At 36.4% G+C, this 11,353-nt stretch overlaps 1 long non-coding RNA gene across 1 annotated transcript; it reads left to right on the top strand.

Moving 5' to 3' along the window:
• Positions 1 to 5,416: 5,416 nt before the first annotated feature.
• LOC121994448 lies at positions 5,417 to 6,064 on the top strand. Its single transcript, XR_006115722.1, has 3 exons — positions 5,417 to 5,486; positions 5,817 to 5,950; positions 6,030 to 6,064. It is a non-coding gene; the product is annotated as an uncharacterized LOC121994448 (long non-coding RNA).
• Positions 6,065 to 11,353: the final 5,289 nt, after the last annotated feature.

Raw genomic sequence — 11,353 nt, 5'->3', positions numbered from 1 at the left:
GGGTGTAATCGAGCCGAGTTGAGCCAAACTCTTGATATTTGAGTTTGACTCATTTATAATCGAGTCAAGCTCGACCTTTATTTAACAAATATATTCATAGCTCACGAACTTATTTGAACTTTTATTGAGCCTAAACGAGGTTAATAAATATAAATTATAAATTTAAATATTCATTAAAAACTAAATTATATATGTAAAATACCGGAAAAATGACGAATAATGATAAGGGAATTTTCTGGAATTTTTAGAAATTTTTCGAGAATTTTTCGGAGCTCATATGGATGAGTTTGCGGAGATAAAAACGGGGTCCGGGAAAGCCTGTTTAGGCTACCCTGTTTTAACGAGGAAAAGTTTATTTATTTATTTATTTTTCCTTTATTTTTTCATTTCCCTTGTTTTTTCTCCCGCGCGCTCCCCTCTTTCTCCCCTTGCCGAACCCGACGTCGTGCCCTAACCTCCTCGCGGCCGTTCCTCCTTTTCCCTCTCCTCTGGTCCGACGAGACACCGCCGTCCGCCCCTCTCGGCCGGAAGCTAGCCTCTGCCCTAGCCACCTCTCGCCGCCACCACAGTCTACGCCGAAGCCTTAATCCCCCTGCTGCCGAAGCCCTAGCCGCCGGCGACGCACCGAGCCACCCCGATCATCTCCCTCCTTTTCCTCCTTCCTCCTCGTGCCTCTGAATTGGAGCGATGGTGTTGTTCCCCTCTGCTGCAACTTGGCAGCACAACCACCACCGGCGAGCCCTTGTTTGCCTATCTCAACAACCTCTTCCGGTGATTTCGGCTTGGGAAAGAAACTATTGGCACATAGGTAAGGGATTTTGATTTTTAGTCTTGAGATTTAGAGGTTTGAGATTTCGGATGTGGTGTTTATTAGGAATGAAACATTTTGGCAGTGGTTCCTTGGCAGTGTCGGCAACTGAAATTCCAGTGGGTTGTTGCTGTGGATTGTCCCTGTTGCCGATCACCACTTCTCCTTCTTAATCCGATGGGTTCCAGCAGTACCTATTTAGTTGCAGTGTTACATTGAGGTGAGAAGTGTATAGAATTGGATTAGTACTAAATTAAATCCATTATTATGTTGCTGCATTGAATTTGGTTATGGTTCTAAGAATTTAAGGGTTAATTGTGAATAGAGGATTGGTTTATTTTCGGGATTTAGGTTGTTAATCTGTGCAGCTTGAGGCATGGTATAGTAAATTTTGATATATGATGCAGTAGGTCACATGATCAATTAAAGGATTAAAGGGTTATTTGATTAGGGTTTTCCCTAATTAGGTTAAGTTGAGATTTAGCTAGTTGTTTGTATATATAATTAGCTAAATTATAATCATGTGATTGATACAGGAATTAAGTTTGAGACGAGACGTTGGATTTGACTGGATTGGACTTGCGATTTGAGGCGGGTACCTCTTGACTTATCTTTTATGATATTGTCTTTGGATATGCATAGTATTTTATAACTACAAGCAATGAACATGTTTGTCTTTGGTATGTCACTGTTTGATATCCATAGCATGTTAGGTTTATCGCCTGTGACGTATCCGTGCTTATATCATGTGATTTATTGCCATGAGTATTGTATTACCATGAGTATTTTAGTTTCTAGAATAAGTGACATACCATGTTTTACTGAGGTTAGGACTAGGTTCTGGACTTTTGGTTTCAATCATGTGTATCGAGATTATATGATACTTAGGTTTTATGCCATGACTGGCTTGTGTACCTCTATTTGTATATCATATATGATTCGTGTACCTAGACCTTGATTCTTGATATGTGCATATTGTTGGTACATATGTTATGGAAGGAGATATGTTTAGGATCTAGGTTGCTATACCATAGAGGACCTGTATACCCTAGATCTGTGGATTTGACCTACTGATACTGTGGTACCCATATTATATATATATGGATTTTTCTATGCTGATCAGGATATTCCATACTTATTATGTTCAGGACATAGGGTTATTGATATTCTATCTGACCTGTGTACTCTAGATCTTGGTATGTGACCATCGCTTTTACAGTACCCATTTTGTATGTATGGATATGGTTATGTTGATCAGTTTTTGCCATGCTTAGTGTCATGCATCATGATTGCATGCTGTGCGATAGTCGACTCCATTGTCGTTGAGCACATCGCCAGTTACATGGATCTGCACACACCACCACTCATGGGTTAGTGGTCGATTCAGGCAGTGTGTGTTGCAGCAGGGACTTTGTTTGGCTACGTTGGTCCGCTCATGGGTAGTGTGACACAACGTGTTAGCCGGCAGGGATTCCTCCCCGTCATCGTGTACCGGGAGTTGAGAGCATTGAGCTCCCCCATTTATGATTTGGGGTGTACTCCGACAGCATCCCGTCCACTCGGTCACTCATCAGGAGCAGTGACGACAGAGTGCACGGTTGTCACAGCCCTACCCACTCGGTCTCGCCATTTGTGTGTGAGATGACTGACTGGCGTCAGGGGTGACCAGGACGCATCATTGACATCATATGCATTTATTTCTTGTGATTGTGTTTGCTGCATTTATTTGCTGTATTTGGTTGGATGCATATGTTTGACATGCATACAGGATTTAGGGCACTTTCGGTTTGACGACCCTTTTGTTTGGATAGGAGTTCCTGGTGAGTACAGCTTCCTTAGTTACCTTTCAGTTTTGCATCTTTCCTAGATATATGATTAGGAAGCTGTATTCCATGTTTATTGCTGTTAGATATATCTTACTAGGCATGTCTATTGGTATTCGCTGAGTTGTTGAACTCACCCCCGTGGACTCTATATTTTTCAGGTACCAGGTTATTTATGGTGTCGCTTGGAGCATCCTGTCTGCTGGTCCCCACGTCACATCAGAGGACTTATTGATTTCACGTATGTTTTGTTTGTTTATGTATCAGTTTGTTTAGCTCTGTACTCCGGTTTGTTTTTGGAGTGTTGATGTCGTTATGTGGTATTTTGTATTTGTTATTGGTTGTGTAAGCCTAGCCGGCTAGCAGTTTGTGTTTTGGTTTTGGTACAGCCGAGTGGGCTGCTTTATTTTTAACTGCGTGGTGGTGTCAGCCAGAGGCTGAATTTGATATTAACTGCGTGGTGTTTGTTTTCTTTTATTGTTATTATTCCAGCCGCATGTGGCTGAGGTATATAGTGCTTGTAGAAAAGTTTCAGATTGTCCGCCGTACAGGGGAGATGCTGCCGAAATTTCTTCGGACAGAGACTCCTCTGGGGCGTGACAATATATTTAGAGAAAATTATAATATTCTTATTAAAATTTATAATTTTATTCTAATAAATAAATTTAATATATTTATCTATATGTTTCATAAGTAGAGTGTAAAATCTATAAATTTAATATCAAAATTATTCTTTTTTATTTAAAAGTTGATTCATGAGCTTAACGAACATGTTTACAAGCTAACGAGCCAAATTTGTGAACCTTGAGCTTGGTTTGTTTATCTTAACAAGTCTTATTAAACGAGCTCAAGCGAGCTTTTATCGAATCGAGGTTCGAATAGCTCATGAGCGGCTTAGTTCATTTACACTCCTAGTGGCAGCAAAAAAATACTATTTTACCTAACCACGTTAAGCCTTGCGAGATTCTTACGTGAAGATATCCCTTCCATATCTCAAAGTGAGACTGATAAAAGAAAGAGGGGCGATATATGATGCTTGGGGGTATAATGACTTCTTATGTCGAAATTATGTCCTCAATAGCTTGGACAACACATTATACAACGTGTATAGTCCAATGTCAACCACAAAGGAGATATGAGAATCTCTCGAAAGGAAGTACAAAATAGAAGATATTGGACTGAAGAAATTCATCATCGGTAAATTCTTAGACTTCAAGATGATTGATTCCAAAATGATGACAACTCAAGTTCAAGAGTTGCAGTTAATCCTATATAATCTGTATGCCGAGGGCATGACAATGAATGAGTCCTTTCAAGTTGCCACGATAATCGAGAAACTTCCACCTTTGTGGAGGGAATTCAAAAATTATCTAAAGCACAACTGACAGAAGATGAGACTTAAGGATCTTATTGTAAAACTACGGATTGAAGAAGACAATCGCAAACAATCAAAATCAATAAAAATGTCTATATTTGCAAAGATAAATCTACTGGAACCAAATACCGGCAAGAAAAAAAAGTATCCCAGCAAAGGATAGAGCCAATGGAGGGCCCCAGAAGTTCCAAGGAACATGCCACAACTGTGGCAAATCGAATCATAAGGCCAACGACTGCCAATGCCCAAAGAAAGTCACTCAAGTGCACATGATTGGAGATAAGTTAGTGCTAATAAATATGTTAGAATTATACCAGATTGTCGTTGTATTTAAAGCCAACTTAGTGGACAATCCAAGGCAATGGTGGGTCGATACTGGTGCCATATGACACATTTGCTCCGATAAGACCTAGTTTTTAACTTATACCCCTATTAATCGGAGAAAACTAACACTACAACAAAAACTGCAAACGACAACACCCCTACGACAACGGTTTTAAGAGAAAACGTTGCGTATTTGTTCAAAGACAACGGTTTTGGCAAAAACCGTTGTCTTTGAACTCCCCATTAAATATAAAAGACAACGGTTTTGGCAAAACTGTTGTCATTGAGCGACTTCTTTTTAAAACGACAACACTTTTTACAACGGTTTTATAAACTGTTGTCTTTATCCGCGTTTTTAGGGGTTACAACAACAGTTTTGATAAAACCGTTGTATTTGACTTTGGTCTTTTTTTCCCCTCGCGCGTAGTTTTTGCTTTCCCTCTCTCTGAATATCTTTTCGGCGCCGTGTCTTCCCCTTCGCGTTCAACCCTAGCCATTTTTCTTTCCCTCTCCTCATACAATCTCTTCACGCCGTCCTGTCGACAAACCGTTCGCCTTTGCTGGATCTTCCTCCCTCTCTCGATCCTGCCCAAAACACTACCAGGTTTCGCTCTCACCGGTCCATCTTCACAGCCGTCGGAAGAGGAGGAGTTGATTTGTCCGCTGAAACGGCCAGGGAGGATATTTAGCAGCTCGCGCTCGACGCGCTGTAGGTGGAGCATTTTTATTTATTTTAATTTTATGTTCTATGATTTGTGTTCGATTTCGTGGGGTTGTTCCAATTTCTCGTAGAAAGCCATATGTTGACCTTAATGCCCCCTTTCCTTCTCGCATCGGCGGTCATCTCCTCCATTTCGCTTCTGCCCTTTTGCCCTCTTCCTTCCCCAAACCCTTCCTTTTCTTCCCTTCCTCGCCTTCTAAATCCCTTCGCCCTGCCTTCAAATCTCTTCTCCTCCTCTTCCTCCCTCCTTCCCGCGTACTGAAGGAGGCTCCAAACGAGCCCTAGATTTCCTTCTCCTTCTCGACTCCGCCTGATGTGTACCGGCTGGTTCTGCGTCGTTTTGTGATGCCTTTCGCTTTCCCTCATCAAATATCGGATCTTGGCGGCCTTCCTTCGAGGCTGGTGGTCTTCGAGTTAGCATTTAGCGTGTACGAGGTATTCTTGCTGCTTTTCTATTTCCGGATGTTGCGTGCTTTCGGTGAAGTTTGTGTTTTGAAGCAAATCGATAGGGTTTGGGTCGGGTTTATATGAATACTACTGCGTCGTTGGTTATGGAGATGGAAAGTTGGAATTTTGGACTTCAGATTAGCACAAAGCTGTAATTTTTCTTTCATGAGCTACGTTTTATTAGTGACGATTATTTAATTATGGGGTTTTTCACATTGTCTATCATGGTTTTGATGTTCGGCAGCTATTGACGGAAGTAGGATTTTTGTGCTTTCTGTTCATCTCTTTGATTGGAACATCACAATTTCTATCATCTAGGCAGTAAGGATGTCGACTTCTGCGAGGAAGAGGCTCATGAGGGACTTCAAAAGACTGCAGCAGGATCCTCCAGCTGGTATCAGCGGTGCTCCTCATGACAACAACATCATGCTTTGGAATGCTGTTATATTTGGGTATGCTTGGAAGGAACTACTTGTTACATTATTAGTTTGATGTGGTGGATTACTGATACTTTGGTACTGTCAATTGCAGCCCAGATGATACATCTTGGGATGGAGGTAACTTGTAGTGAACAATGGGATCATATTGATTTTGTATCTTGTTTTTACATTATTTAACCCTGTTTTCAAGTAAGTTGGTTAAGGACTGAATTTGTTTCATTCAAACTGAAGTATAATTTAAAGAAACAACATTTATGTCTCATGTCAAGGCATATATTGAAAAAGGTACTTATCATTGATTTCTAAATATTATAATCCATACTGGATTTCCATAGTAAACAAACAAGATCTATTCTTATCTAAAAAATTGTAAAGTTAATGATTCTCAGGAATATGGTCTTGATATCAAATCTCACTTTCATTTGATTTCTTTTCCGTTGTATATATCAAGCCTTGTGCCTGAGTTGTTAAATATCTTAGTCGATGATGCCAAGATCTAAGGTTCCAAGCCTGCCTCACTATTCAGTATGTTGAAGATCGTGGACTGCTGCAAAGATATTGGATTTCAAGATAGTTTTACTTGAGATGCGCACAAGTGCACAAATATAGGTGTGATACCCTAATGTTTCCAAACCTGCCTTACCGCTTATTAAAGACAATGGACTTTGACACAGCTTTACCCAACACACACACACACACACACACATTAATGGTTCTCTGATGTAATACCAGTTTGCTGCACAGGGATGCAGAAAAATCCTATAAGAAGCAATGGTTCTCTGATGATCATAGAAACTGTTCTCATAGAATATTTTAAGGGTTTTTTTTCGATATATTGTTCTTGATGATGCTTGTTTTTCTTTCTTTGTAGGTTGTTGTATTGACATCCAGAGCATAGGAAATCAATACTTCCATTTACTTCCATTTACTCAGTTAGTTGTCTCTCTTCCATTTGCTTTGTTTCTTAATTGAAGAGATAATTGTTATAACAATACTTCTAACAGATAGTATTACTTGTTTCCTTGTGTAATTCTAATAGTCGGGTTCTCTAATTGTTTGTTTCCTTGAACCTTCCATAGATTGCTATTTTTTCTCTACAACACAGAAAATTTGTATTAAAGTTCGCATATATATATTTTGAATGTTGATAGTGAACTTAATTGATTTTAATTTTTAACTAGAGAGTAAGTGATGAACAAAAGAATAGAAGAAGGCAGAATGTATACTCTCATCAGCTGTTCCGTAAAGGATATCCATCGGTATATATGTATTTAATTGTGGATACTTAATATTATTGCCTCTCTTTGTTATCATCTTTTACTTTGATATATCAATACCTAATATACATCCATGTGTTATCTTGCTGATTGAACATTTTGTGAATTTAGTTATAGGTATTGTCGTGGTGTCCTTATAATTTTGTTTTTGTTTTGTCTATTAAACTTTGCCTCCGGGAAATAAGCTCGCCGTTTAGTGATTAAATGCGGCTGAGTTAGTAAATGGAGTTTATAGCATGTTGATTGGAATTATGAGCATGTTTTGTATATAAAGACATTTTTCCAGGAACAAAGCATATATGAAATTCCTTGTCTGTTTTCAACATTTGCCTAGACAAGTTCTTGTCATTTTGTCAATCCTGCCTATAACTCAACAAGTCTGCATCCTAAATCAATGTTTAGATGCATTTTCCGCAGGTTTAGTTAATTTCTTATTGCCAAGAGTATCTTTTAAGAATATTTTTGACTGATTATTTAGAAACTCAATGGCAAGGTCAATGACATTCATTGATCTAATAGACAGGCACAGGCAGAGTAAACTTATTCTGGGAATTTAAATCTATGTGCATAAGTTTTCCAATGGAAGTTACCAAGACAACTCTAAGTTGGTTAAATTGCTTGTATTGTATTAGTTTGTATTACATTAGTTTGTATTGCATAAGTTACATTCTGAGACTATAAGTTGGTTACATTGCTTGTATTTTATGTAGATTTATATGAATAAATCTAATTCTGGAATTCTAGAAATGAATGTTGTCCTAGAATTGCTTTATATTAGACCCATGCGAAATCATGGAATTGCTTGTATTGCATAAGTTTGTATTTCATAAGTTAAATTCTGAGACTATAAGTTAGTTATATTGCTTGTATTTTATGTAGATTTATATGAATAAATCTAAATCAGAATTCTGAAATTCTGGTATTGCTCGTTGTCATGGAATTGTTTTATATTAGAGCTATGTGAAATCCTGTAATTGCTTGTATTGCATAAGTTTGTATTGCATACGTTTTATTTCTTAGATCATAAGTTGGTTATATTGCTTGTTTTTTATGTAGATTTATATGAATAAATCTAAATCAGAATTCTAGAATTCTGGTATTGCCCATTGTCATGGAATTGTTTTATATTAGAGCTATGTGAAATCCTGTAATTGCTTGTATTGCATAAGTTTGTATTGCATAAGTTTTATTTCTTAGATCATAAGTTGGTTATATTGCAGATCAATTTGCAGCTCCTGGCAACTGGTTACTTGCAAAATGAAAAAGCATATTGTGCCTACCAGGTCTCAAAGGTAATGCAGTTTGGAAAAAGGCACAGAAAATTGCATGAATATTTTGTTTCAAGATGTTAATGGATGTAATGCGCTTTGCATGGATTCTATTGATCTTGCATGATAGTTCACTTAAATAATGTTAGCTGCATGTAGTGCTAATTATTTAGTAAACTATGCTAAGCTAGGTATCACTGCTCCTAGTAGATTCCGTGTACTATTATTCTCTAATAAACACTACTTTTTGTTTCCTTCATTTGGTTTGTTTTTGCCTTCTATGCACTACAGATTGGTTAATTACATTCTCCTTTTGGAATTCTGGAATTTGATAAGTTTTGTTAAACTTTTCTCTTGCAGGTCTGCCAATTCGTGAGGCGGCTTGAGTTTTTTTGATGCAAGAAGTGAGCTTTGTTAGATGTAGCTTGCCTTGTTATTTTGTAAATTAAAAGCCATATGGAGAACAACAAATGGAAAACATGTGATTTAGTGTATATGGAGAGTAATGGAAAACATGTGTATTTTGATGAGTAACAACTCATTTTGTATATTTTTGTATATGTGACTACAAGATGAATTATATATGGATGTTTATTTTGGATTTAATGTAGTAAATATTTAGTTTTGTATTGGTGATTTGCTTATAGTAAAATAAGATTGGTTGTTTGGTATTAATGAACATTAAAGACAACAGTTAAAAATGTTGTAAAAACTAGGTAAACCACAACGAATTTTTTTTTTTGTAAAAAGTGATAAAAGACAACGGTTTTATCCGTTGTAAAATATATTAAAACTGTTGTTAAAAAAAACAAAACATGTCAAATATTATCTACCACAACAGTTTATATCTGTTGTAAAACGTATCTACCACAACGGTTTATTTCTGTTGTTGAAATTATCTACCACAACGGTTTTAAAACGTTGTCGTATCCTTCGTAGCTAAATTTTGGGCATATAAACAACAACGGATAAAAACCGTTGTCAAATGTCTACAAAGACAACGGATTCAAAACCGTTGTCGTAGGGCAATACATTCTACAACACCCTCAGTTACAACGGTTTTTTTACCCTACGACAACGGATAATATCCGTTGTCGTTTGCAGTTTTTGTTGTAGTGTAATCATGGACAATTCTGTAACTTCCAACATTATTGGTTTTGGCAAAGTGATACTAAAGATGACATTAGACAAAGAAGTAACACTAATTGATGTGCTTCATGTTCCCGACATTAGGCTAGTGTTTGAGTTAAATAAATATATATTGACAAAAAATGGATAATTCATAGGCAAAGGGTTCATGGAGAACAGTTTATTCAAAATGAATATAATGGTTGTACACTGACGATAAAATTATAAATTATGTTTATTTGTTCAAGTGTTTCAATTTATGGCATGTTAGACTTGGACATGTAAATGATAACACTTCACGACGACTTGTAATTTAAATTTACTGTCAGTATTTAATGTTGATCTAATAATGAATGTGAAATATATGTTGAAACTAAAATGACAAAGTAGTCTTTCCATTCAGTGGAAAGAAGCATGATCTCTCTAGAATTAATTCACAGAGACATATGTGACTTAAAATTTATGCAAACTAGAGGTGGTAAAAAATATTTTGTTACTTTCATTGATGATTGCACTAGATATTGTTATGCATATCTATTGAAAGGCAAAGATGAATTCTTAGAAGTATTCAAAAATTATAAGAATAAAGTTGAGAATCAAATTGGTCAACGAATTAAAAGAATTCAAAGTGATCAAGGAGAAGAATATAATGATCTATTTGATAAATTTTGTATAGAATATGGCATTATTCATCAAACGCCAGCTCCTTACTCTCCTCAATCAAATGGAATTGTAGAGTATAAGAATAGAACTCTAAGGAAATGATGAATGCTATGTTGATAAGTTCGGGCTTACCCCAAATTTATGGGGGGAAACTATTTTATTAGCAAACAAGATTCTCAATAAAATCTCTCACAAAAAGAAAGATAAAACTCCTTATAAGTTATGGAAGGGTCATAAGTCTTCTTATAAATATCTAAAAATGTAGGAGGTGTTTGGCTAAGGTGGAAGTGCCTAAGCCAAAGCGAACCAAAATAAGACCAAAGACAATCGATTGCATTTTTATTGGATATGTCAATAATAGTAGTGCATATCAATTTTTAGTGAACAAATTAACAGTTCTTGATGTACATATTGGAATAATAATTGAATGAAGGAATGCTGTATTTTTTGAAGATTTATTTCCTTGCAAAGATAAGACAAAAAAAAGTTCAAATAAAAGAACTTATGAAAATGCAAGTAAGGATAATCTTGGAAATAATAAAGAACTAAGACGTAGTAAGAGGACCAGAATCGTAAATTCATTTGGTCATAATTTCATGACTTATATATTGGAAAATGAACCAAGGATAATAAGTGAAACCTTATCAAGTCTTGAGGCTCCCTTTTGGAAAGAAACCATCAATAGTGAAATAAATTCCATCATGCAAAACCATACTTGGGAATTGATCGATATTCTATCTGGAATCAAGCCTTTAGGATGTAAATAGATCCTAAAGAAGAAATATAAGGCTGATGGAACTATTGAAAAGTACAAGGCAAGACTAGTGACAAAGGAATTCAAACAAAAAGGAATGTCTTAACTTCTTTGATACATATTCACCAATAACAAGGATCACATCCATTCTAGTATTCATTGATATTGCTGCAATACATAATCTTGAGATACATCAAATGGATGTGAAAATAACCTTTATAAATGGTGAATTAGAAGAACAAATATATATGGAGTATCTTGAAGGGTTTGTGGCTTCAAGAAAAGAAAATACGGTGTGTTAACTCGTGAAGTCACTATATGGGGT

The sequence above is a fragment of the Zingiber officinale genome, chromosome 6A (genome assembly GCF_018446385.1).
Source record: "Zingiber officinale cultivar Zhangliang chromosome 6A, Zo_v1.1, whole genome shotgun sequence".
NCBI classification, from domain to species: Eukaryota; Viridiplantae; Streptophyta; class Magnoliopsida; order Zingiberales; family Zingiberaceae; genus Zingiber; species Zingiber officinale.
The sequence above is the reverse complement of the archived record's forward strand: the minus strand, read 5'-3'. Positions and strand labels throughout refer to the sequence as shown.